This window comes from Monodelphis domestica, chromosome 6, assembly GCF_027887165.1.
Source record: "Monodelphis domestica isolate mMonDom1 chromosome 6, mMonDom1.pri, whole genome shotgun sequence".
Classification (NCBI taxonomy): domain Eukaryota; kingdom Metazoa; phylum Chordata; class Mammalia; order Didelphimorphia; family Didelphidae; genus Monodelphis; species Monodelphis domestica.
In genome coordinates this window covers 295,598,499-295,620,464 of record NC_077232.1, presented here as the reverse complement: position 1 = coordinate 295,620,464, position 21,966 = coordinate 295,598,499, and the positions used below count along the sequence as shown (strand labels likewise).

At 53.8% G+C, this 21,966-nt stretch overlaps 1 protein-coding gene across 8 annotated transcripts in view; it reads left to right on the top strand.

Annotated features, from left to right (window-relative positions):
* Window positions 1-1,428: 1,428 nt before the first annotated feature.
* The window catches only part of MTUS1 (microtubule associated scaffold protein 1), a 105,303-nt gene continuing 84,765 nt past the window's right edge, over window positions 1,429-21,966 (top strand). For 3 of the 8 annotated variants that reach the window (XM_056803408.1, XM_056803407.1, XM_056803402.1), the window contains exon 1: window positions 1,440-1,669. The gene's annotated coding sequence lies outside the window, so the exon portion shown is untranslated. Of the gene's footprint in view, window positions 1,670-13,872; window positions 14,404-14,977; window positions 15,126-19,065; window positions 19,204-20,966; window positions 21,456-21,966 lie in introns of those variants that run through there. The other 5 variants (XM_056803403.1, XM_056803404.1, XM_056803409.1 and 2 more) reach the window with 5 other exon arrangements.

Below are 21,966 nucleotides of genomic sequence, written 5' to 3'. Positions count from 1 at the left end.
GATGCCCTCTGTGATGGAAGAGCCTGCCAGGGCAGTGCTTCAGAGCCTTGGCACTCACAGAAGCAGAGAAGCAGGCCTGGAAGCCCCAGCACTCACTGATATAAAGTGAAGGGATGGGCACTGGCCACCTACTACCCCCTCTTCCTCACTCTCACCCATCCGTGCCAGGGCCCTTGAGGCTCCGTGGGGAGGATGCTCTTATTAAGCAGCACCTGCGACACCCAGAGTTTGGGGGAGGCCTGGGGTCTCCCCTCCCAGAGCCAGCCCAGTGCTGCGTAATGAGAGTGCCACAGGGGTAGGGGAGGGCCCAGCTGGGCAGCCCGAACGGATGCCAGTGGCTGAGTGACTCAGACCTGTGGCGGGGAGTACTAATAACCACATGGCTATTTGTAATCCTCATGTCCTGTCAAAGCACAACAATCGCGGGAGAGGGCCTTCCTGCACCCGGGGGCCAGAGCCTGGCAGCTGTGGGTCTGGAGTCAGGGGCCCTGGCATACTTGGAGGCCTAGGAGCAGTGTGAGTGGGGACTTGTCCCTGCTCTTGCCTCAGTTTCCTCAGCTGTTAAAGGAGGGATCTTTGGCCTGTGATCGCCGGACTCTACGCATTGCTGGGAATGAGAATGTTGAAAAGGAGCATGTGGAACTTCCAGGGTGCCCAAGGGGGAAGGACCTTGGTGAGCCCCACTTCCTTGGTGGCTAGGGGCCTGCCTGGAGGATGCCCAGCTGGAGGTGGGTCATGCTGCCAGTTGGCTTGCCCCCAGAAGGCATCCTGAGGGTGGTCCTGGAGGGTGAGGGGTGGGCACTGACTCAAGATGGCCAAGGGGCCCTAGGGATCCCTGAGGCCCCGGCTCCCCCCCCCCCCCCCCCCAATCTGTATCTCCTGGAAAAAAATGAAGTCAAACTGGTTTCCCTGGAGCGCAGACAATAGGCTGTTGGGACAGAAGGGCTGGGTTCGATGCTCAGGGTTACCTGAGGGTCAAAGCTCCGTGGAGCTGGCATCGGACCTGCCCTGGGCACCCTGCGGGGGCCAGCCAGGCCAGGCTGGCAGGGGCGGCAGGGGAGAGGAGGGGGCCCACGCAGGAGCCCCGAGCCCACAGCCGCGCTGGCCCCAGGGGCGAGTGCCAACCTCGGCAGGCGGGCACAGAGTTTGCCCACCCCGGGCCGCTAGGTGACCTTGGGCTGGGCGCTGCTCGTCTCTGGGCCTTGGGCTCCCGGTGTGGTGCGCTGGCTCCAGCCCCCAGGCTGTGACCCCCAATGAAGGCCTTGCCCCCAACTCCCCGCGGCGATGCGGGTCCGCTGGGCCATTTTGGGGCGGGGGGAGGGGGGAGAGCTCCCACAGAACACTGGCCAGGGCTTAGCTCTGGCAGGAGCTGGGAAAAAGCCCCGCAAAACCACAGGACATTCCGGGGATGACCCCGAGGGGCGGGGCCTGGAAGGAGGAGGACCTGGGGGCGGGGCGGCCGCGGCCGCGGCCGCACAGGTGCGGACGGAGTGACCCCCGACGGAGGGCGCGCGTCAGTGGCAGCCCCCGGAGTGGTTGGACGCTTTGGGATCGGCGGAGAGTGGGGCTGGAGGACGGCTCACCCCGGCCCTGCTCCATACTGGCGGAGCCTGGGGCCCTGGACTCCTGGCCCCAGCACAGAGAGTCAGGCAGTCTAGCGAACTCTCAGGTACGGCCCAGGCAGGGAAGTGTAGGCGGGAGGCGAGCGGGACTGGCGGTCTGTACTCCTGAGACTGTCCGCACTCTGGCCCGGGCCGGAGGACGCACTGCGGCTCTCGGCGCTGTGCCTGGGTTCTGTGCGTGGGTCTGTGTGCGCGCGTACTGAGGTGCCGGGGTGAGGGGGTGGTGGGTAGGCACTGCTTTCCTGGGGCACGTCCTCTCGAGGGGATCTTGGCTTAAAGCCTTGCCCCTGCCCAGCCTCAGTTTCCCCAGCTGTCCAGGGCGAAGAGGTCAAGACCAGCCGGTGCTAGCGGGCCTCCTAGGTGCACACTGGTGCACACGTGCCCAGGAGCTCACAGACACCCAGCCCGCTGGAGGTGGGGAGGGGGCGTCGCTGCTGCCCGCCCCCAAGGGGAGGCCCCCAGCCTTTGGACCGGGTCCGGAGATTCCTCATTAACAAGTAACTTGGGGCGTTGGAGGCTGGTGTTGAGCAGCAGATCAATTTCCCTGCCGGTCCCTACCCATCTGGGAACTGAGGGAGGGGGCTGGGGACTGGGCTCAGCCCCCGAATTCTGGCTTCCATGTAGTCCCGGTGACCCTGGCTCTGGTCCCAGCTTCAGTTTCTGCATCTGTAAAATGGGGATGTCTCCCATTTCTTAGTGACTTCTTAGGTACCCCTGCCTTCACCTCTGAAGAGCTTAGGTAATGCTTTCAAGGTCTCAGCCAGGCTTCCCCTTGGAGCCTATTAGCATCCCCATTTTGCAGATGGGGACACTAAGAGCCCAGGGTCCTCCAACAGAAAAGGGTTTGAGTTCAGGCTCCAGGTCTGCTCTGCCCTGTGTCTGCCTTCGGGGTTCCTTCTTAATGAAGAGGGAAGGACTGGCCTCCTTTCTGTCCCACAAGTTCTGGGGACTTTTATGCCTCTGGAATGCCAGGAAATCCCACAGCTGGGGAGAGATGGCTGCTAATTAGGCCTTGAGTGCCCAGAGGGTTGTACCTAAACAAGATCTGAATTCAAATCCAACTCTAGAGGCATATTAGTGGTGGAATCCTGGACAGATCTCTCCACATCTGCTTCACGGACAATGAAATAACATCCCCACATGATGAGAGCACAAAAGAGAGGGGATCTGGGAACCTTTGGGCACTCCATAATGCTAGCTATTGACTTTCCTAACCTAGTAGTGTAAGCCCCAGGGAGCATCAGCTTGTGGAGGGCAGAGGCCCATTGCCTTGCTCAGTGCCCATCACAGGTAGCTCACTAGAAAGCTGTGACCTGACTTCTGGGCAACTCCTGAACAACACCCCCCCCCCCCCACCAGGAGTGTGCCAGGGCTGTGCCTAGAACTCTGCTGATAGTTTTCCTAAGCTTGTCAGAAGACAACCCATTGATAGTATGAGACCACTGAGGCTGGGGGCTTTCAGATGGCCTCCTGGGAGAATGCTCCTTTCCCCTTGACTTGTTGCCCTGAATAACTTTCTCCTGTTGACTCTTTTGGGATGGGAGCCCTGGCTCCAGGCTGTGGAGAGACTGATTTAGGGTGTGGCCTTTAGTGCTTAACTAGAATCATTGAACTCTCCCCTAACTGAGCCTTTGGGCTTGGTTCCTTTTAATTTGGATGGGGCTGGCCTGAAGCTGACTTTCCATCTAGGAGAACTTTCCTCCACAGAAGCAGATCACCATTCTAGCAACCCCAGGGTTTGGTCTTCCCAGAAATCTTGGTAGCCTGGAGGCAGTGTGAGTAGAGATCCTGCTGGACTTTGTTAGGGGAGAGGTTCCTCCACTTAGGGATTTGTGTGACTGCTCCGGATCCTTGGTTTCCCAGCCAGGTGACTCCTTTTTCCTTGAGAAGATCATAGGAGATACCACTTGGTGGTAAGGCCTCCATGGCCACGGGGCATTGATTACTATTATTGTGACCACCCAGCTTTACATTTTCATGGGAACAGCCAATGCAGCCCTGTGGCCTGTCCCAGTGTGAGGGCCCTCCTGATCAGCTTTATGTGGCTCACAATAAGACTTTTCTGGCTCTGAATGTCTTTCCCCAAAGTCCTCCTGTGAGGGGATTGGAGAGGTGGCCCTGAGGGCTTGAAGGCCACGTGAGTTCTGCTGGGGCCTACCTTGGTAGAAAAGCAGGGGCTTTCTGCTCTGGGCCTAGGGTAAGAAGATCAGTGTGATGGACTTTGCCTCCCAGTAAGGAATCCTTGGAAAGCATGTGAGGATGATTAAGAGGATGGGCTCAGAGAATGTTTTACCTACAACAAGCAGCTTTTTATCTGTCTGAACCTTTGGGCTGATAACCAAGCCCTCCTCAGCTCCTTTAATTCCAGGATACTCAGTCTCACTCTCATTCACTCAACACACAGTCTAGGACTAGAGGAGAGGCACAGCCTCCATCTGATCTGCTTGAGAGATGAGACACAAACCTAATCTCTGATACTAAGTATAGGTATGTTCTGGAAGCAGGTGATGGTAAGTCAAGGTGGGACTTGTGAGTGACAAAGATGGAGGAGGAGGGGGCTAGGGTAGCCCTCTATAGCCTTACATGGAGAAGCATAGGAGATCTCATTGAGGAGTACTTGATCTCAGGCCTAGAATTAGGAGAGACCTCAGAGGCTAACCTGGGACAATCCCTAAATCACAGAGCGAAGACTTAGAGTGAATGAGGAGAGACCCTAGAGGCTGTCTAGGCCAACTCCCTCATTTTACAGAGAAGGAAACTAAGGTCCAGGGACAGGGAGGGACTTTGCTCCAAGGCACTGATAAGTTTCTCAAAATAGAATGGGCTCTAAGAGACCATGGAGTGGAACCATCTCATTTTACTGTTGAGGAAACTGAGGCCCACAGAGAACAGAAGGATCTTGGAGATGTTCTGGTCCAAATCCCATCTGACCAGTGAAGAGACCGAGACCCAGAGAGGGTCAGTGACTCTCTATGGTTACACATGGACTGGGCATCGAGGCACGATTTGAACCCAGGTCTTCCATGACAGGGGCAGGGCTCTTTCCTCTGGCTCTCATGACCTCCTTGGGAGGGGAGTGGTTCCTCTCAGCCTTTTTCCAAATAAGGAAACAACCTATAACTTGTTTTTATATATGGGAGGGGGGAAGGGTACAAGCATTCATTAAGTACCTACTGTGTGCCAGGAATTGGGCTAATTGAGCATTTTACTAATACCTTGTTTGACCCTTACAACAACCCCAACAGAGGGGTACTCTTATTATGCCCATTTTACAAGTGAGGAAATGGAGGCAGACAGAGAGTAAGTGGCTTACTCAGGGTCACACAACTATTAAGCATCTGAGTCAGAATTTGAATGTAGGTTTTCCTGACTTCAGGCCCAGTTCCTAGGAAGGAGAGCAGGAAGGGATCTTAGGCAGCCACTGGGCCATGTGTGGGATCTGATAATGGAGAACACTGAGAGGGTTGGAGGGGAAGGAGGCCCTTCTTTCTTTGGAGATTCCCCCTCTGCCTGGGACAGCCCAAGGTCTTTAATAGCTAATGCCTCAGAGCTCAAGGTCTCTGATGGCCTTGGGCTGTCCCCACCCAGAGGGAGAATCTCCAAAGAAGCTCTGCCAGAAAGAAATAAGCTTTCCTTCCACAGACAGGGCACCCAAGAGGAGGGGAGCAGTCTTGATGATGGCGGTAGTGCCTCCCTGGAGGCCCATTCCCTGTGAGGCCATGTCTCACCATTGGTCAGCCCCAGAAGCATCTTCTGTGCAGTCTCCTCCTTCGTCACCACTCTTGGTCTACCACCCTGGGCCCAGGCTGTCTGGTCCTTGAAGGGGACTCTCATATTCCCTCCCCCTCCTCGCTCCCACCCCTCCCACCCCCACCCAGCCCAGGTTATTTCTTTCCTTCATTTTGGGCCATTTAATTCATTTCATTAGTGCTTTTAGGGCATGGCTTCTGGCCCTCCCCATCCTGCTTGGCCCCAGTGTGCCAGTGACTTCAAGAGGTGGTCAGAACTGTCCATAGCCCTCCAAGTATGACCTGACCAGGGCCTGATATGTGTAGCTGGTCCTGAGCATCATGCCTCTCTTAAAATGGCTTCAAGGCCCATCAGCTTGAGCATTCAGTCCGCTGAAACCTCCAGATCTTTGTTGAACTCCTGTTGCTTGAGGCTCAGTCTTTAAACTTCATCTTCTTAGATTTGGCCCATTCATCCAGAATGCAGTCACGTACAGGGGTTCACCTTCTGTCTTGGTATTGTCTCCACCCTGCCCTGTGTCTAGGCATGGATGAAAATGCTGACTGCCATTGTGGTTCTCTAATGAATCGTATCCTTACCTTATTTGCTAAGGGAATTAAACAAAAATGAACTCATTTTAAAGTAGGTGTGTGAGTTCCCTCTTGAATAAAGGGGCCTTGAGCTTCATAATAACTCAGAGACCATCAAGTCTTCATGTGATGATGGGAGAAACTGAGGCACAAAGAGGGAAGTGACAGGCTCAGAGCTTCTAGCTAATTGTGTTTGGTAGGATTTGAACTTGGGTTTCCCTGACCCTCAGTCCAGCGAGAGCACTGGGTTTGGCCCTAGAAGGCATGTTTGCTTATGGGTTGGGTTGAATATTCAGTTTTCTTGGACTCTCAGAAAGAGAAAAGGTTAAGAATAAAGTCCCTGTAAACTGAGGGAATTCCAGCTGTGTGGTATAGTGCTGTGCCATGATCTCCTGTGACTCAATCTAGGTGGCCTTGAGGTAGCAAGGAGGAGGGTTGGGCTGGTCTGGAGCCTTAAACTCATTCCAACCTGGGGACAATCTGAGCAGCAGCCAAGGGAGGACGGCTTTCCCAGGAGGCCGATTCTGCCCTCCTTGGGGAACCTTGATCCATCATAAGGCACCCATCTGGCTGCTTTCTTCTACCTTAAGAAGGAGGCGGTTCCTTGCAGTAGAAGAGAAGACGGGCATGTTTTAGCCACAGAAAGTAGAGGTTTGTGTTTTTTTTTTAAATTAATGTTTAACTTTTCCTGTAAATATGTGATCTGCCAAGAGGATCATCCAAAGTCCAAAACGTTGACACCAAAATGGGCAGTTTTGTGACACAGTGGATAGAATGCTGGGCCTGGAGTCAGGAGAACCTGAGTTCAAATTTGACCTCAGATACTTACTAGTTGGGTGACCTCGGGCAAAACTCTTCATCCTGTTGTCCTCAGTTTCCTCGTCTATAAAATCATCCAGACAAGGAAATGGCATAGTACTCCATGTCTTTGTCAAGAAAACCCCAAATGGGATCCCAGAGAGTTGGACACAATTGAAATAGCAACAAAATGGCCCCATAGGGAAGCCATGGACTTAGCTGGTCTAGCCAAGCCTGAAGCCCCTGGCACCTTCCTGTGACTGTGCCCTGGTCCCTGTGCCTGCTGAATGTCTCTTGCCATTGTGGGTCCCAGCCACCTGTCGGAGGGTAACCCGATCTTGAGCCCTGGCAGTCTTGAACCCCAGTGAATCACTTCCATGCCAGCTGGGGAAAAGGTGGAAACTCTTGCCCACTTTTCCATGGGCTGATCCATTGGCCTAGCATCTGCTATGAGAGGTGGTTTGGGAGGGCGGGCAGACAGGCGCATGCTTAGCCCCTCACCATTGGGTACCCCAGCTGGTAACATTTGTAAATCTTCTGCCGTCCTGGGCATGCAGGCAAGGTTAAATCATTTAGCCAGGGAGCTTGCCTAAGTGCTCATTATATGTGAGGCCCTGACGTGGGGATACAGAATTTCCTGCCCCCCCCACATCACAGTAATCACCAGATACCCAGAGCCCAAGGAATGTGTGCCCCTCCGAAGTGCCGCCCCTTTGGACAGTCAGCTTTGGGGGACCAGAAATAGAAAGGGGAGTGGGGCTTACTAATGAGGGTCTTCAGTGAGGAAGAGTGGATGGATGGGGGATGGACCTTGGACTGGAATCCTGGGCTGAACCAGGGCTCTGGGACACTGCTCAGGGTTGGGCTTCCCCTTAGTGGCTGGGGGCCCCTCCAGGGGAGTGTGGCCACAGAGCTGGCAAAGCGAAGGTTGAGAGTGAGGCCCTGGGGTTGGGCCTCTTCCTTGAGGGTATAATATGTCTGCTTTCTTCTGGAATACCCTTGAATGAGGCCTGAAGACCTGGGCAGGCCCTGGACTTGGAGAAGGTGAAGAGCAGGTTGAGGGGTTTGCCAGTGTTTATTCTCACTTCCCTGGGGAGGCCATGGATTAAATCCAGAACAGACTGGGCCCAGAGTGCTTCCTGCCTTGGAACCTCTAGGCTTCTGGGTGCTAGTGGTGAATAAACTATTAGTGGCACGTGCTGGGGCCATTTGTCAGAGGGGCCCCTGTGTGTGATTCACCCACCACCATGAGTCCCCCATGAATTCCCTCTCCCCATGCTGAGGCCCAAGGAGTAAGCATGATCCAATCCCCTCATTTGACAGATGGAGAAACCAAGGTCCAAAAAAGACTTTCTCCTGGTCAGACTGCAAGTCAGTGGCAGAACTGGGACTCACAGACCAGATGGTTTGCGATCCCCTTGGGGTGACCTCCCCGCAGTGACTGATACAGCATGGTTTGTCCGTGAGACTCTCATCCTGTGTCCTCCCCTAGGTTTGCTGTGGGGCATCCCCATGAGGTGCTGCAGGCAGGCCTTCCTCTTGACCTCCCGGAGAGGGGCCAAGCTGGCTTCCCCGTGCTTTCCCAGGCGACATGCTTGAGCCCCCAGAGCCACTATTTGGTTCTAGGTTTGTGACTGCTGGCTCGCCTCCTCTGTCTGGCCAGCTGCACCCAGAGCTCCCCTTCAAGGAGTGCTGCAGCCAGCTCCTCCTGGCCCCAGAGAGCTGATTGTTAAATTTCTGGGGCAGCATTTACACTTGAGCAATCCGCAAGTACCAAAAAACAAGGGCTTGCTTGGTTATATAGACTGTTCATCACCTAGGTTGAAGAAAGTTGATGGAGCAAATGCGGATAATGCAGATCGAACTAGAAAGGGTGTTTGGGAATATGTTTTTTTCTGCCGGAGAGCCAGTTATTTATTCATTTATTTTTAACCTTCACCTTCCGTCTTGGAGTCAATACTGTGTATTGGCTCCAAGGCAGAAGAGCAGCAAGGGTTAGGCAATGGGGGTCAAGTGTCTTGCCCAGGGTCACACAGCTGGGAAGTGTCTGAGGCCAGATTTGAACCTAGGCCCTCCCATCTCTAGGTCTGGCTCTCCATCCACTGAGCCACCCAGCTGCTCCCCCAGAGAACCACTTATTAAACATTCACCAACACCCCTCTGATGACTCCTGTCATCCTTGCCTTCTGGGATAATGGCCAGGTTCAGTTCTCAAGATGCTGCTGTGTTCTGCTGAGAGATGATGGGGGTAGAGCTTGGGGTCATTTCAGGAGGTGGTGATGTCCTGAAGATGGCGCAGCCCGCCCTCCTCCTCCTCCTCTTCCTCCCCTCCTCTGGAGCCAGCTCACCATCTACCTGCTTGTACCGCTGGGCCGTCTTTGTCGGGCTCGTCCAGTCCATTGGGTGCCCCGGGCCAATGGGGGCCGTCAGGCCTTTCCTGTAGTTGGGGGCTGGGCCTGCTGTGGGGGTGGCAGTCCTGCCAAGTCTGTAGGACACCTGGGCTTCCAGGGTGTTCCAGGCCTGGGGGCAGACAGGAAGTGCAGAGGCCTGGGCGGAGGAGGCTGCCCTGGGAAGACCAGCTTGGCTCAGGTGTATGTACAGTGTGGAGAGGAATGACGTGGATGATAAATAAGCCTGCGGCCAGATTTCCGAGCCATGAAGCACCTGCTCTCTGAAAACGGTAGCCCTCTCCCCTCTCCAGTGGACGCTGTGCCCGTTTCTCCTATTCGGCCCGGAGAGCTCGCAGCAGGTATCCAGTTCCATGGGGTGCCTTCAGGGCAGGCCTGTCTGGTCTCTTTGTATCCCAAGGGCCTCGCATGGTGCCTGGCACACGGTAGGGGCTTACTGCGTCCGGACTGATTGGCTAGGTAGAGAGCTGTAATTTAATTTGGCCCCGGGCAGCCTTCCGAGGTGCTTATAGACAGGCCCCAACTTGGGTTGTGGAAACCCCATCTTTTGAGGGGAGCTGGAGCGTGGCTGTGCCTGGGAAATCACTGCCCCCCCGCCTGTGCTCTCAAGGATTACATAACTGACCTTTGGAGGCGGCTAGGTGGCTCAGTGGATGGGGAGGGCCAGACCTGGAGACAGGAGGTCCTGGGTTCAGATGCAGACACTTCCTAGCTGCGTGACCCTGGACTAGTCATTTGACCCCCATTGTCTAGCGTCTTCTTCCTTAGAACTTCACCCAGAAAGGTAATGGACTGGAATTCCTTCTATCCAGCACACTCCAGATATTTAAATTCTGGGTACACATTTTTTTGGGGGGGAGGAAGGGTTCATTTCTTTCCTTGGCCGCTCTGGGGGAAAGCTGTGCTTTTCCCAAAACCTGGAGAGTGACAGCTGAACCTGGGATTTTAGCTTCCCTCCACGGTTTCTTAGGACACAGACAGTCTGTCACAGATCTGGAGCAAACCTGTTTCCCAAAGCAAGCAGTAAAACAGACCTTGGGGAAGTCCTCCAGATTCGTTTGGCCCAAGATGGAATCTCAGCTTGACTGGGGAGGGGGGGATGTCTCCCAGGAGAGGGCGACTCTTTGAGGGCTTGGGGGAGAGCGGTGGCCCCCTCCCCAGTAGCTCTTGGCGCCATTAGTGCCTTCTGTTGCTCCTTTCCTGCTTTCAGAAATCTCCAGGCAATCAGGAGTCACATCCCCCTCATGGAGGCAGAAAGAGCAACATTTTGGCAACCGATTAGACGATGATAGTTATATGCCTGGAAGATGGTGGTGCTTTCAGCAGCTGTACAAGAGGAGGAAAGTGGGTTCAAAAGGGGCCTCTTCCAAGCTGTGTGTCCCTGGGCAAGCCACTTAACCCCCATTGCCTCCCATGGTTTCCTTCTGCCTCTAGGATGAAATACAAAAACTGATGGGGAAGCTGACAAGCTTACTTGGATTTGGACTGCCTGTAACTGGCAGTTGGTGATGAAGGACTGAAGCTCAGGGCAGAGACTGGAACTGGATGTAGAGGTCTGGAGTTATATGCAGAGAGCTGATAGTTAAACCCTTGGTGGCTGATGAAGTCCCCATGTGACAGAGTCTTGAGAGAGAAGAGGGCCAGGGCAGAGTCTTGGGATCTTTCCATGAAAAAGGATCTGGGCAGAGGTGATAGGAAAATTAGCCAAGATGTCCCAGAAGGAGTGAGTGTGAGACGGGTAAGAGGAGAACCAAGAGAAGGGAGAAGGTCCAGGAGGAAAAGACAGGGATGCTCAACATAAGTCGGAAGGGAGGAGGCCAGTGGTTAGGGTTCAACAAAGCCTGAAGAGAACAACAGACAAAGGGGGATTCCAGACAACAGGACAGAATTGTGTCGTGAACTAGTTACCAGGAGGATCAGTTTTGAGACTCCTATTCCCTCCCTGAGAAAGAAAGAAAGAAAAACAAAAGCCCTTGTGACAGACATGTAGTCAAGCAAAACATGGCCCTATCCCCCATCTGTCCTCCCTCTGAATCCATCTGCTTGAACTGGAAGTTTACATTTCCACACTAGCCCGGAAAAGTATCTACTTTAGAGCAAGTGTGGTGATGCCTGGACTCCTAGGCTTGACACCTCCAAGGGTGGAAGGGGACTTTGGGATCACCTGATCCAGCCTCCTCCCCCCCCCCCCCCCCCCAGTAAGGAGGGAACTGAGGGCAGCGACTTGCCCTCCCACCCACCCGAGGTCCAGGAGACCTCCAGAGCTTCAAAGGTAGGGCTCTTGTGGACATACCATAGTTCAGCTCTTGCCTGTGCGGCTTCCTTTGTGGCCTTGGGCAGGTCTCCACACCTCTGGGCCCTGGTCCTGATCTGTCAAATGAATGGTTGGAAGAGATAATCTTCTCCTGCTCTAAGCTTTTTTATTTTTTAATATGTATATTTAAAAAAATTTATTTAGTCAATTTAGAACATCATTCCTTGGTCATGAGAATCATATTCTGTCCCTCCCTCCCCTACTCCCACCCCTCCATAGTTGACACGTAATTAATTACTTGTGTCCTGGATCAGAACCTATTTCCATGTTGTTGGTGTTTGCACTAGGATGTTCATTTAGAGTCTACATCCCCAACCATATCCCCTCAATCCATGTAATCAAGCAGTTGTTTTTCTTCTGTGTTTCTACTCCCACAGTTCTTCCTCTGAATATGGATAGTGGTTTTTCTCGTAGATCCCTCCAAGTTGTGCAGGATCACTGCATTGCTGCTAGTAGAAAAGTCCATTACATTTGATTGTACCACAGTGTATCCGTCTCTGTGTACAATGTTCTCATGGTTCTGCTCCTTTCACTCTGCTTCACTTCCTGGAGGTTGTTCCAGTCCCCATGGAATTCCTCCACTTTATTTTTCCTTTGCTTCTCTAAGCAAGGTTCAAAGCACCATATAAATCCTGGGTGTTTCAACAGCAACCAGAAGAAGAATTGGGATTTCTTGAGCAAGGGGTGACAGGGTTAGACTTGCATTTTAGGAAAATCACTTTAGTGGCTAAATGCAAGATGCCATGGAGGAGGGAGAGACCTGAGGCAGGCAGACCCCCTGCCCACGTTCCCAGAAGCTATTGCAATACACTAGGATGCAGAGCAGAGAAAGGGGTGTATTTGAGAGATATTGCAGAGGTGACATTGATTGGCCTTGGCACCATCTTGGATGGGGGGGGGTGAGAAAGAGTGAGGAGTGCAGGATGACTCCTAGGTTGTGAGCCCAAAGGCTTAGGAAGATGCTGCTGCCCCAATAGTTCTAGGGAAGTTTAGGAGATTGGTGGTAACCTTATGGTTTCTGTTTGGGTGTTTTGAGTCTGAGATGCTACAGGCCACAGATAAGTCAAAGCAAAATAGTTTAAAGAGGGAGAGGGCAGGTCAGGGTTCAAGAAGACCTTCATGGTGGCGTTATTAGCTGAGCTGAGCCTTGAAGGAAGCTAGAGATTCTAAAGATGGAGATAAAAAAGGAAGGCATTCCAGGCTCCTGTGATTGCCTCTGCAAAGGCAGGGAGATCGGAAATGGCACATTGAGTTTGGGGAACAGTAAGATGGCCAGATAGCTGGAGGGCAGTCCTATGTCCTAAGGCTGGCACAGCTGGTAGGAGGCAGAGAATGGGGAGTTTTAAATGGCAAGTGGAAGAGCCTGTTGATGCCTCCAGGGTTAGGGGAGTGGTACAGTCAAATCTGGGCATACATTAGGAGTGGCTGCTCAATGGAGGCTGGGTTGGAGATGGCTTGCCTAGAGGCTATTGTCAGGGGAGAGCTGTTGGGGGCTTCAGCTCAGCCTTTGTGAGTAGAGAGATGAGGAAGGATGTATGTGAGAGAGAGGCTGAAGACATAGAATCTGCCATTTCAAAACTGCTGAGGTGTGAGGGATGGCAGGGGAGCAGGGAGGGAAAATGGTGTTCAGTTGTGTCTGTCATGTCTGGCTCTTCAGGCCGCCATTTGGGTTTTCTTGGCAAAGATCCTGGGGTGGTTTGCCACATCCTTCTCCAGCTCATTTTACTGATGAGGAAACTGAGGCAAACTGGGTTCAGTGACTTGCCCAGGATCGTGGTACTAGTAAGTACCTGAGGCCACACATGAACTTGGGTCTTCCTGATTCCAGGCTGGGCTCCACCTGGGAGGCATTCCGTGGAGACGCTGCATCCATCTGACATGGAGATGGTTCTATTTGGAGTTGGAGCAGATCTTGGGGATGGCCTATGGCATTCCTCTGGTTTCCCAGAAGGGAAAACCCGTCTGAAGAGGGGTCTTGCCCAAGGATTGAGAATAGACAAGTAGCAGCAAGGACTGAGTTCTAGAGCCCCAGTCATTAGGGGTTCTGTGGTTCCGTGGTCTTTGGGGTCTACAACTCTGTAGTCCAGCCCGTGTAGGCAGGAATTGAGCAGAGTCCAGCTGCTGTGTATTGTCATTTCTGAAGTGCTATTTCTATCCCCAGCACCCACCACAGGCCTTGGCACACAGTAGAGACTCAGGACATGCTTATTTAGTGGTCAGAATTATTGTCGAGATGGGAGGAAAGCTGCACATTTAGGAGTGAACAAAATAGCATTTATTAAGTGTTTACTGTGTACCAAACACTGCTGGGGATTCCCAGATGGAAAGCCAGATAGCCCCTGCCCAGAAGATGCTTCCATCCTAGGAGGAGGAGAAGGGGATGGGGAGAGGAGATGAATAGGCTCCGGGGCATGGCTTGGGGCTTGCTCCTTGTCGAACCCAGACCAGAAAACAGGCTTTGACCATGAGGGAGATGCTGACTTTTGTGGCATCAGAGAAACCTTCCAGGCCCCCCGTCCTTCCCTTCCTGTTGCCAAGGCCTCAGGTACCTTCTTCTCTGGATCCTCAAGTCTGTCAGCACTCGCCCCAAATGGGCCAGTTGTCTTGACCCTGATACCGATTTGTATGGAGGCTGCTGGAGCAGTTGTGATGTGGAAGCCTTCCAGGCTTGGGAAGAACAGAAGGGGAGCCAGGAGTCCCCTCCCTCCAGCTCCTGGACTGAGTTCTCTGTAAAAGGTCAGGGAGCTCTCCAGCCCAGGCGGCCCCAGGAACGTCCAGTGCCTATCTTTAGGGCTGGAGAGCTTTCTCCAGACTGCTGCTTTGGGACAGACGAAGCTGGGTAGCTGGGCAGGGGCTGGTGACCCACATGGCTCTCTGAGTCAGAAACTGGGACCTTCCAAGGAAGAACCCCACCTGGGTGGGTCGCCTTCTCCAAGAAGCAGGTAGCAGCAGGAAGTTGGCCTTTCCTGGGGAGCAGCGGGGTGGGGAGGAGGAGGAGGAGGCGGTGTTGGTAGGGGGAGGAGCTGGGCCAGCTCTCCCTTTGGTGCACAATGTGTCCTTGGCACAGGCAGAATGGAAAATTTATTTCATTTCTGCCAAGTGGACTTTGAGGAGATGTAGCAACTCTGGGGAGACAGCTAGCCTAGCCCTGAGGGCAGGGAGGGGACACACTCACCCTGCTCCCTACCTCCAGCCCACTGCCCCCCAAAAGAGGCTTTTGAGAAAGTTCTGAGTTTAACTGTTTCAGTCAGCTTGGCCATCCCTTTGGTTTCTATCTCTTCCAACCCGTATTCTCCAGAGGCCCCTGTAGGGCAGCCTTGCTCTGTTGTGGGGACGCCCACTGCCTCTCCCACCTTGCTTTGGAGAGCTCTCCCTGGAAGTACCCTTTTTCTGGTGTCAAACCCAAGCTGTATTATCTGGGGCCAAGAAGGTGCTCCCTTCTCCAGAGGGGCTTCGAGACAGCAGCCAGGTACAATCTGGGTAACCAACGAGCCATTCCACCATTCTCTTCTTTAGTGTCCCTGTGCAGCAAAGAAATCCTCCGGGTGCTGCCCCCCATTAGAAGGGGGCTCCTCGAGGGAGGGACCCTCTGGATCCTCGGTGCTCAGCACAGGACTCCCACTCTGAATGATTTTGTGGAAGAAGTCAAACCCCAGCTTGGAAGGTCAGTTATCTTTTTTTAATCCCTTCCTTTCTGTCTTAGAATCAATACAGAAGAGTGGGAAGGGTTAGGCGAAGGGCCTTGAGTGACTTGCCCAGGGTCACGTAGCTAGGACGTGTCTGGGATCAGATCTGAACCCAGGACCTCTGGTCTCCAGGCCTGTGGCTCTCTAGCCACTGAGCCACCTAGCCGCCCTGATGGTCAGTTATATAATCTCAATTCAGCCTCATTGCTTGACAACCCTTTTCATTTCTCCCTGTTTGATTCCCATCTCTAACGTGCCTTTTCAGGCCTTCCCCTCCCCTAGGCCTCCCATATACCTGAATTCTTCCTGTTCCTCGTGCCTAGGAAAAAAGGCTCTCTTGGCCTCTTCCTTTCTGACTCCTGGCCCGGAGCCCAGGGCCGACTCCCCAGTGGGCTTTCTCCTGACACCACCCTGTCCAGAAGCACTTTCTCCCCACCCTCCCAACACACCTTGCATTTATTGGCTTCTGCACTTAAGCTTGCCTGCATTTCCCCCTCTCTCCCCCTCCCAAGTTCCTTGATGGCAGGAAATGTTTATTTCTTGTCTCTGTACCTCCCTTGTGGAAGGAGGCCTGCTTAAACACTTAGGCAAATGATATCAGCAGGTAGCTGGCAAACACCGCAGTAGGTGTGCCCACTGTCTGTAGGGCGGGGAGACAAAGCAGACTGTTCTCCAGGATGCTGTTGACCCCATCTCGAAGTCTTCTGGCCAAATCCACCCGATGCCCTTTTCTGGTGGCAATATCAGACTGGTAGGTCGGGGCAGTGACCCAGGAATAGCTGCTCCTGTCTCTCTAGCTCCTTCAAGTTTGCAACATGCTTCACAAATATCTTTTCTGGTCCTCACACAACTCTGGGCGGCAGGTTTATCTCCATTTTACAGAGAAGGAGACCGAGGCAGGCAGAGGGGAAGTGAGTGGCCTTAAGGAAGACATACTATAGATATAGGTTTCTAAGACACTAAGATTCTAACCAAGATGTGTGGGGAGAAGATGGAGAGAGCTGTAGACTGGGCAAGAATACATGGATAGCCAGACATGGCAGTGGTTCTTGCTTGGAGGTCAGTGAGGGAGGGGGTCTTCAGAGGGCTGCCTGAGGGGTCCGTACTTGACCCTATGCTGTTTAACATTTCTATTAACGTCATGGAGATAGTGTTGATGATGGGAGAGCTAACATTGGATGGCAGAGGAAACCCACAATAGAGAAAAATGTAGGGTCTTCCACATGGGTTCAGAGATCACCTCAAGTAAACTGGGTGATGTCTGATTAGACAATGGTTTGTCTGGAAAAGATCAGGGTGGGGGTAGGGGTTGGAGTTGACCCCCAGCTTGATACACTCAGTTGTGTATTCAGACTTCTAGAAAAGTGAAGGCAAACTTGGTTTGCGTCAAGAAAGGTATAGCTTCTTGGAGTAGGGACGTGAGAGTCCCCCTCTACTCTGCCTTGTTCTATTCCAAGTATTCTGGTTTAAGGGGGACAATACTAAGTTGGAGAATGTCCACAGAAGGCCAACTGGAAGGGTGAAGGGTCTCCAGCGTGGGTCCATAAAAGGCTGTTGGATGGAAACAGGTCTGGTGAGCCTGGCAGAGAGAAGACTGAGGTTAGTTGCTTGAAGGGACTGGTGGAAGAGCTGATGTGTGGAGGGCAGATCAGCCTTGTTCTTGGGTCAAAGGAAGGTGAATTTAGACTTGCCAGTAGAGGAAACTTCTTGACAATTCAAACTGTCCAAAAAGTAGTCATTCATCTCGGGAGGGGTGGCTTCCCCCCATCAAGGAGGTCTTTAAGCAGATTAGACTACCTTTTGTCTGATGCAGCCTGGCTATAATGGAGGTCCCTTCCATTTCTCACTCAAATTGGAGAGGAAAAAGCATGTATCTCAACCCAAATCATAGACTAATTATAGAATCCTCTTTTATGGTGATTGCAAGGTTGGGTGCTATAAGCCTGGATAAATGAATGAGGAAAAGCCTCTTGTAGGAGATGGTTTTGGTGTCCTCATCTTGTAGGAAGATGGCCTCAGTGTCCTCATCTTGTAGGAGATGGCCTCAGTGTCCTCATCTTGTAGGAGATGGCCTCAGTGTCCTCATCTTGTAGGAGATGGCCTTGGTGTTCTCATCTTGTAGGAGATGGCCTCAGTGTCCTCATCTTGTAGGAGATGGCCTCAGTGTCCTCATCTTGTAGGAGATGGCCTTGGTGTTCTCATCTTGTAGGAGATGGTCTTGGTGCCCTCAGCTTGTAGGAGATGGCCTTGGTGTCCTCATCTTGTAGGAGATGGCCTTGGTGTTCTCATCTTGCAGGAGATGGCCTCAGTGTCCTCATCTTGTAGGAGATGGTCTTGGTGCCCTCATCTTGTAGGAGATGGCCTCAGTGTCCTCATCTTGTAGGAGATGGTCTTGGTGCCCTCAGCTTGTAGGAGATGGCCTCAGTGTCCTCATCTTGTAGGAGATGGTCTTGGTGCCCTCAGCTTGTAGGAGATGGCCTTGGTGTTCTCATCTTGCAGGAGATGGTCTTGGTGTCCTCATCTTGTAGGAGATGGCCTCAGTGTCCTCATCTTGTAGGAGATGGTCTCAGTGTCCTCATCTTGTAGGAGATGGTCTTGGTGCCCTCAGCTTGTAGGAAGATGGCCTCAGTCTCCTCAGCAGTAAAATACGAGGTCCTCAGACTAGATGTCCTCTGACATCCCTGCTGTCTTTAACATTCTGTGATTCCAGATTTTGAAAAGATCATCCTTGGCCCCCTCTACTAATTAAATATCCATTGATTAATCAGTATTTCTTTTAAAAATCCTGAGCCAGAATCTCGGAGGACTCTTGCCATCATGGTATGAACCAGTTACACGTGGAATAGGAAGTGAATTGTGTTTGATAGAATGAGGAGTTCGATGTCTAGTGGGCACTCTGCCCCTCATCTCGCCTCTTACGCCCTCCATGGTGGGGTCTTATCTTTATCTTATCTTTTGGTCTGTGTGTGATGGGGACGAAGGGATGGGGGGAGAGAGTCGGAGACAGAGAGGCAGGGAGCTAGAGCAAAGCCTTGCTCTGTGCCCTCGGGGAGCATCAGTGGAGGCTGTTACCATGTACCCCCTCCTGGTTCTGCTGATGTCACTCTGCCTCCGTTCAGGTCGGTCTGGCCAGCTCTTCCTGAAATCGTCTCATTCCCATCATTCCTTTTTGATTTAATGAATAAGCCTCTGCCAGGCTGAGGAAGTCTTCCAGGGATAACAAGAATAATTAGTGCTCAATAATAACCATAGCCAGGGTTGCTGCTATAGCACTGGAAGGTCTGTGAAGAGCTTTACAAGCCTCATCTCATTTGATCCTTGCCCCAAGCCTAGGAGGCAGGTGCTCTTATTTACCCACTTCACGATTGAAGAATTGAGGCAGGCAGGGGGTAAGTGTCTTTCCCAGGGTCACCCAACGAGTCAAGTTTCTCAGGCAGGATTTGAACTCAAGCCCTGCTAACTCTAAGCCCATTTAAAGGGACCCTGACAGATGTCATGTGTCTGAGCCGGGCCACCTTGGGCAAGTCCCTTTACCTCTCTGAGCCTCAGTCTCCTCATCTCTAAAATGAGGATAATCATAGCTCCCTCTTTGATAGGGCAGTCCCAGAGGGGATTGCTTCTCTGGAGCACTTTACAACCTTTGAAGATCCTATAAATGTCAGTTGAATAATCATGATTCCTGAGTGGGGGGGGGGCAGGGGGAGGCTTGTGGGTGACAGCAGTGAGCAGGAATCTGCTTCTCTCCTGGTGGCTTCCTGGTGGAGGCGATTTCTCCTTTCTTGGAGTTTCGTGTTTTTGGCTTCTCTTTGCATCGTCTCTTCCGGATGGAGCATCCTGATTTGTGTGGGAGCCCAGCAGGGCTCCGTAGACATTGACTGCTCTTGCTGCCGGAGCCTTGTGACTCCCAAGTGGAGCCTGGAGCCGGGGCCTCCCCCCTCCCCCTGTGGTCAGTCCTGGAAGGAGAAGGCTCCCATTCTTCCTGGAAGGGCCTGTCCGCAGATGGAGCTTGGCTGGTCTGGCTGCAGTGGAGTCCGCGGCTGCTTTCCTGGGGGCCTGGTCAGTTTTCCAGCCCCTGGTCTCCTGGGCTGGCCTGCCCTGTCCTAGGAGGGCCCAGGGAAGGCAGGGAGAGGGAGGGGGCCCCAGGGTCCAGTGGAGCTCAGCCCGCTGGAGGCCAGTGGCCTAAAAATAGCAGTGCTAGTTGTAGTCAGGAGTGAGGGTGAGTGTGTGTGGAGGGGGATGAGCTCCTATGACGGGCCCTTTGCTGCCCTCTGCCCAGGCACTGCCATTCGGGAAGGGAAGAGCGGGAGGAGGAGGAGGAGGCCAAGCGGGAGTGGGGTCTGGAGAGGCCAGCCTCAGGAAGACTCAGCCGTGGCTCTGGCTGGATGGCGGCGGCTCCTGCTTTCTTTTGACCCGACTGAGCTTGCTGGGATGTTCCTCGGGCCCAGGAGGCCCCGGAGGCCCCGGAGCAGAGAGGGAAAGGCACGTCTTGTTTTTATGCTGCTCCATGCCACAGAAGAGCATTGTTTGGAGGCTCCAGACAAATGGGTCCTTTGAGCCGTCTCTGTGGCCGAGCTTTCTGGGAGGAGCAGTGAGGAGGTGTCCCAGGAGCCCTGGGCTGGGATGGTGCTGGCCAAGCAGAGCCAGGAGCCTTGGGAGTCTCCTTGAGAGATGGTGGGCCGAGTGAAGTGCGCCGCAGGGCCCAGGCCAGGAGGAAGTGGCGAGGGCCTGGGGCAGGGCTGGGCCCCCCGGTCCCTACTCCGAGGCACTTGGGGGGGGGGGAGCGGGCGGCCGGGCAGCAGCCCTGCTCCAGCTCTGCCGTTCTGCCCAGGTAGGAGGTGCTTCACCATTCCGAGGTCTCTCGTGCCTCTGAGCTGCTGGGCACATCCTGGCATCCTCGCAGTGGTAGGTGGGGCTTCAAAGTGAGAGGAGTGGCCCCCTTTCCCTTCAAACCTTTCCACGCTCTTCCCTTCCCTTCCCTAATAGGAAGAGGGAGCATGTTCCAGGCAGAGGCTCCAGGGTGAAGGGGGCAGTGAGTGCCCTCAGAGGGCAGAACCAGGAACCTCGGGGGAAGCTGGCAGGAGGCCAGGTTAGCCTGGAAATGAAGGAAGGGTGGCCTTGGAGCATGGGCTGGGCATCCACTTATCTGGCAACTGCAGTGGGAGTTCCTGCAGGCGTGGGGAGGACTGGTGGCCACTGAGGCCCCTTCCCACTCTCAGACGCTGGAATGCTGGGTTTCTGGTACCGGGGAGGTCTTATGCTGGACGTGGTGGGGGGCCCTGGGAGGCAGAAGAGGGTTCATGCAGACAAGTGCTTGAACTGAAGGAGGAGAGAAGCCAAGGTGAGGGCAGAGGGTCCCAGCATGTGGGATGGCCGATGAGAATGCACAGGGAGATGGGCGAGAAGGTTTGGATGGATCCCAGAGGGCAGAGGAAAATGAAGCTGGAAGGGGAGGTAGGTTGGGGCCAGGTAGGGGGGCGGAGGGTGGTCCGATCTGCACTGGCAGCAGTGTGGAGGAGGGGATGGAGGCAGGGAGACCCGGGAGGAGACTATTGCAGGGATGTAGGCTAGAGGGTTGGGCCTGAGCTCAGGTGGGGAGAGATGGTGTAGAAGTAGAAATGGCCAAGTGTTTGGATTGGATTGGATCGGACTGATTGGATCTGTGGGGTGAGAGAGAGAGGCTTTAGGAGAGGCAAAGATGGAAGATTTGTGTCAAAGGGAGGAAGGAAAAGAAGAGGGAAAGGGAAGGAGGGGAGGGAGAGAGGGGAGGGAGAAAGGAGGACAAGAGCAGGGTGTGTGCAGCCTTCTTCAGGAGAGGGAAGGAAGGCTGATGGGATGGAGCCTACCTCGAGAAGGACTGCTCTGGGCTAGGAGAAGAGCCCCCTCTTTGTCAGGGCATGGAGGAGAGGAGGAAGACGGGATGTCAGGAATGGCCTCTGTGGGGACAGAAGGAGGGAAGCCTTAGAGAGGAATAGAAAGGGCTGCCTTGCCGCAGTGAGGGCCCAGCTGAGCTCCGAGAAGGTGAATTTGGGATGTCCTGAGTCATCAGAGGATGAGTTCAGCAGCTCAGGAGGAGACAGATGGGAGCAGTTAACCTTGCTTGGCAGTAGGCTGAGGTGCTCAGGGGTGGGAGAGCAGAAGGTGGCAAGAATTTCAATGGCCCACTTTGTCAGGTTGAGGCTGCAGATGTTCAGAAGAGGGTCTGAGGGTCTTCGTGAAAGGCAGGTGAGCTAGCTGTGCCAGGGGCCAGCCAATAAAGCGGAAACCATCTCAGGCTGCCTTAGGAGAAGCAGAACTGCTTGAAGCGGAAGGTGAGTGTTTTTCTGTGCGCTAGCCTGGGCAGACCTTACCTGGAGGTGGCGGTCAGTTTGGGGGGGGCACGGATTAGCCGGAGAGGGTTCCCCCCACCCCCATGCCTTCAGCCCTTTCCCTTTGGGGATCAGGTGGAAAGCCTGCCTGTGGCTGCTTAGCTCGGAGAAGACTGGGGGGACATGGGAGCTGACTTCAGGGTTCTGAAGGGTGATGGGAGGAGAGAGTTCCTGAGGGGGGATCGTGGGGAAGGGCCCGTCTTGGGAGTGATGGGCAAGCAGGAGTTGGGTAGTGACGGAGTGGGCAGCAAGGGTTGGACTAGAAGGTGCCCAGCGTCCCTCCCAGCTCTGCCTCTACTTTGGTGACAGGCTGGGGGAGGTGGAAGAGATGCTGGCCTGTGCAGCCGGGACAGACCGGACAGAGGAGTCTCCAGAGTGAGTGGGAGCCTCAGGGGCATCCAGAGAAGAAGAGCCCCCCTCCCTGGTCGACTCTCCCTGGGACGTCGGGGCAGAG